The sequence below is a fragment of the Rutidosis leptorrhynchoides genome, chromosome 8 (genome assembly GCF_046630445.1).
Source record: "Rutidosis leptorrhynchoides isolate AG116_Rl617_1_P2 chromosome 8, CSIRO_AGI_Rlap_v1, whole genome shotgun sequence".
NCBI lineage: Eukaryota > Viridiplantae > Streptophyta > Magnoliopsida > Asterales > Asteraceae > Rutidosis > Rutidosis leptorrhynchoides.
This window is the reverse complement of record NC_092340.1, coordinates 43,572,511-43,578,256: the sequence shown is the minus strand read 5'-3', so window position 1 is coordinate 43,578,256 and position 5,746 is coordinate 43,572,511.

Sequence of the window (5,746 nt, the reverse complement as noted above, 5' to 3'; positions counted from 1 at the left end):
TGCGTTTTGGGTTACCACCCTTGGGGTAGTGAATCTTTGGAGTATACGGATTCACGTTGGCGTGTTGGGCCAACCCCGTCAATGTTGATGATGTTGAGGAGATGAATCTCGGGTAGTTCGGATTCACGATGACGCAGGTAGTTCAGTTATCCCTATTGATGAGGTGGTAAATCTCGGGTAGTGCGAATTCACTAAGGCACGGGTAGTTCGGCCAACCTCGATTGTGATGTGATGAAGGTAGTGAAACTCGGGTAGTGCGAACTCACTAAGGCTCGGGTAGTTAGGCCAACCTTCATATGTTTAAGGTTAAGGGGTTAACCTTGTCGTATTGGTTATATACTATATATGCGTATATATATATTGTGTGTTGTAGCAAATCTTACGGTTTTGGGCTTGGTGGTACGATATGTATAGCTTTGCTTAGTTATACTTGGAATGCGGTATGTGTTTACTATATGTGTTGGTTGTACGTATTCATTTTATGCATATGTATGTATATAGTATGTTTATACTCACTAAGCTTTCATAGCTTACCCTCTCGTTGTTTATATCTTTATAGATTCGCGTGGAAGTGGTGGCAAGGGTAAGCGCCGGGATTAGTGGACTATGTGGGTTACTTTAGAAGACTTCGCTTTTGGATTAGTCTTATGATTGGGTAGTGCAATCCCAATCGCCATGCTCGGTCTTTTAATGTGTTTAAACGAAACGGGTCGAAATTGTCATGTCCTTGTGTTTATTGGTCGTTGGAGTCCCATGGGTCATAAGGTACTTTTGTTGATTAAAAATCCGGTTGCTTAATGTTTGAAAAGTGTTGGAATTGGGTATGGGGTTTAACGGAACTCGGGTTGGGCGAAAAAAGGGTTGTTATGCTTAAAAGGGCTGCAGTGGTTTTCCCAGCTTTAACGCGCGCCGCGCGTAGGCCTGCGCGCCGTGCAAATGGCCGTTTGCTGGTGGTCAGGTCAGTTGCCAGCTTTTGAATAAGTTTTATGTTATAGTGCGCGCCGCGCATATGGTCAGACATGAAATGTTGGTTGTTTTTAAAAAAAAAGAGAGTCGTGTTTTCTCGTTAAGAGTTTCTGGGTTGTTACAAGTGGTACTAGCGCATGATCTAAGGGATTTATGAAATGCCCCGTTCATATACATTATAAACGATTAACAATAGTTGATTTCATCGCGAGGTATTTGACCTCTATATGATAGATTTTTCAAACATTGAATTCGTTTTTAAAAGACAAACTTTCTTTACATTTAAAGTTGACGGCATGTATACCATTTCATAATACATCCAACTATATTTGACTTAATAATAATCTTGATGAAATCGATGACTCGAATGCAACGTCTTTTGAAATATGTCATGAATGACTCCAAGTAATATCTCTAATATGAGCAAATACACAACGAAAGATTTCTTTCATACCTGAGAATAAACATGCTTTAAAGTGTCAACCAAAAGGTTGGTGAGTTCATTAGTTTATCATAATCATTCATTTCCATCATTTTAATAGACAACAAGATTTCAGATATTTAATTGTACACGTAACCCGAGTACATAATAGCACGCGTAACCCGCGAATTAAAATTCATTCATATGGTGAACACCTGGTAATCGACATTAACAAAAATGCATCTAGAATATCCCCATCATTCCGGGACTCTCATCGGACCTGATAAAATCGAAGTACTAAAGCATCCGTAACCCGGATGGGGTTTGTTAGGCCCAATAGATCTATTTTTAGGATTCGCGTCAATTAGGGTTTCTGTTCCCTAATTCTTAGATTACCAGACTAAAAAGGGTGATATTCGATTCGATAATCCAACCTTAGAATGTAGTTTCAATTACTTGTGTCTATTTCGTAAAATATTTATAAAAGCAACACATGTATTCTCAGTCCCAAAAATATATATTGCAAAAGCATTTAAAAGGGGAGTAATGAAACTCACAATACGATATTTTGTAGTAAAAATATGCATACGACGGAACTGAACAATGCAAGGTTGTCCTCAGATTCACGAACCTATATCATTTATATATATATTAACACATATAATGGTAATCGAACAAATTCATATATTATTAGTGATATACTTTTTATATTAATAAATTAAATGTTCCATTACTTAATTAGCTATATTTATTTTTATATTTAAATAAATACTTAATACTTATCATAAAAATATTAATATAGTTTTGTTTTATGTATAAATTATATTTTTATATAACTATTATTTATTTGATAAAGAAAATAAAAATAATTGTATTATAGTAATGATAATAATAATAATATTAGTAATTCATTAAATTGTAACTTAATTGAAATTTTAATCATTTCCATATTAATATTTGTATCTATAATCTTTATATTTGTAATAATAATAATAATAATAATAATAATAATAATAATAATAATAATAATAATAATGTTAATAATAATAATAATAATAATAATAATAATAATAATAATAATAATAATAATAAAAATGATAAAATTACTACCTCACAAGAATAGGCTCCAAAAATATTAATTGTCTTTTCTAGGGCTCGAACCCACGACCTCTCGCTTAACACAAATATCCCTAAATCATCCAAGCAAATCTGTCTTTCTTAAATTATACCCAGATTATAAATATTTAACCCGTATATAATTTATGTTCTTCATCTTCTTTCGGCCCAAAAGCATGTCCCCAAAACCCAATACTACTTCGGCCCACAAATAGATTCACAGACCCAACTAATATTACGGCCCAAAATAAAGAAAATACATCCCAACACTTAAGTTGGGGTGTTCTCGATCCCATCTGAAACTAGAAGTAGGAAAAAGGAACGAAGCAAAATAAAAAAAATATTGGCACAGGTCACCATCTCTCTTCGGTTATTCATCATTCACCATAATCATGTAACATACTTCTCCTCCATCATCATCGTATCAACTATCATATATAATTGTCATCGCTAATATTTATTTTTCGATCATCATCATCTTGTTTTAAAAAAATATAGCAGCACAACGACTTTAATTATATGGTGGCGTTTGGGTTGCTGCAAAATATAAAGTAACGAGCAGGTGTAGTAACAGTCATAAATAAGGTATCGACACAAGGTTGTTGGGTGATTATTGATGATGTGTTTGGTTTCGTTCCATTCAACCGGCTGCAACAAAAAAAAAATAATAGCAGCAGGAACAATACAACTCTAGTGTAATCGTTGTGGTTTTAAAAGTTGTTTTGGTTGTTCACATAAAGAGAAACAGAAAAATAGAAAATAGATAGTAGCGTAGCAACATTTATAGGTTGGTGATTGGACTGCTCGAACTAGAAACATGAAACATCATCTTCATCTTTTTCTTTCCTTTATTAGATGAACCAGAAAAGGAGTAGTAGCAATAACTTGGTGATGGTGTTTGAGTTTATGAACTAACGATCGAAAACATAAAATAAGAGCAGCAACAACGGCTCTCGTTGGCGACTGTTTAGAGGGTTTCATGGTGGTTGTTCTTGGACATAAATAGAAATAATATAACTGTAACAACAGCAGTTTGTGACATGAATGGAAATGAATTAGAAGAAAAGAACAGCAACGAGATAAAGAAAGATAATAAAAAAAATAAAAAATGAAACATGGAAGGTGGTACGATGGAGGAGGAGGGTGGTTGTTTATGACGATGGTGGCGTGGTGAACCATGGTTGTTGCAGAGGTGATCCAGCGAGGTGGAGATAGGAAGAAATAAGATGGAATGATTGGTTTATGATATATGAATATTTATGTATCTATATATGATATGTATATATTATATATAAATATAAATATAAAATATAATTGATGTTGATGATTGAATTCTAAAAGGAATACATTTATTTAGAATAGTTTTGATGTCAATTCAAAGAAAAAAATAGAAAATAAGTGGGTTGATTACCTGTATGTATATCTATGCATTTCATATGTTTTTATTATAATATAACTTAATAATTAATAATAATAATTATAATATAATTAATTTAATAAAAACGTGTCAATCACTAGCCGCCCTTGAATTATTAATTTGGATATCATTTACGGACTGGATTTCGTACTCCGCTGTTAATTAGTAGCGGATAAAAGTTTTCATAAAAATTCCAAAATTTTAAATTAAGTATCTTTATTTATTTCGGTCATTATGGTATAAAATTTGCTTGATAACTATTAAATAAATATCACATTAATTATTCACTCCCAACCCCAAGTAAAATAAAAAAAAATTTAACATCAACAAATAGTTCCTAAATATATTTTTAATAAATCTATAACTTATATAACTCATTTTCGGATCACCGTTTATTTTAAAATCACATAAGTTCTCTTTTAACTCGTTTACTATCAATCGATGACAATTGAGCATTACCTTTGCTTACTAAATAACTTCAAAATTACAATATATATATATATATATATATATATATATATATATATATATATATATATATATACTTTATTTATATATAGATACTTTTTATATATTATTATTATTATTTTTACAAAATTGATTATATCAATTACAATATATACTATTTCATATTATTATATACAAATATATATATATATATATATATATATATATATATATATATATATATATATATATATATATATATATATATACGCAAATCCATTTACAAGCAATCGTATCGTGAGTCTCGGGAATAGTCAAAGTGTAACACCCCAAATTTCAAGATATATTTCTAGTAATTAATAAGTAACTTTTATTAACGTTTTATATGTATGATCTAAGAATAAATGTAAAAGAAAGGTTAGAAGTGACTTGAAATATTATTATTTTTAATAATAATAAGTGTTGGTGGTCGTGGGCTAAAAATATTAAGTCGAAATGCTTAACGGTTAACTTTTCGATAAGTTTTCATTTTGGAGCTGTTTCGTAAAACGAGCATAACTTTCTCATATTTTCTCGGATTGAGGTGAATCAAAAACCCAGACGTCCGTAATTAAATATGTGACAACTTTCGTGTTTTAAGTTTTTCAAAATTCTGCCCCGATTGACGGGTAACGGGCCAAATACGAGTTAAAGTAGGGTTTGAAAGCTTTTGTATATTGAGGGACTGAAAGTGTAAAATGCCTAAAAACGTTTTTGGCCATCAAAATCAGTCTTGAGAGCTCATTTTCCAGCTATAACAACTTCTGGAAATTTACTCTCATTTTAGAGAGAGAGAGTGGGGCGTTTTTAGAGAGAGAAAGAGGAAGAACATGGAGAAAAAAGAGTGATCATGACTCACTTGACTTGGATTCTTGTTCTAGCTATCTATGGCTTCAATTTTAATGCTTTGGTAAGTTCTTAATCCGAATTTTATGTTTTAATTTCGTTCTTGAGGTTGAATTAGGGTTTTTGGTGAGTTAAACATCTACTAAGTTGCAGTGTTGCTTCTTTTGGGGCATGCATGTAAGGTGTTTAATGAAATGCCTCAAAGAAGAGTTGATGTTGATGATGATGATTTTAATTGTTAAAAATGAATCTTTGATGATGCTTATGTTTAATTATTCATGAACTTGAGTTTCATAAGTGATATTATGGATTAAAGACTTATTGTTGTGATGTTGAAGAACATGACATACTTATGCATATAAGGTGTTTGTTAAAATGCCTAAGAGAAGAACTAGTAATGTTTATGATGTTATTAGCCATGTATGATGATTAAATTGTGTTAAAAATCATTCATAATAGTGTTATTAGTATATGTAAGTAGCTTGGTTTTGTTA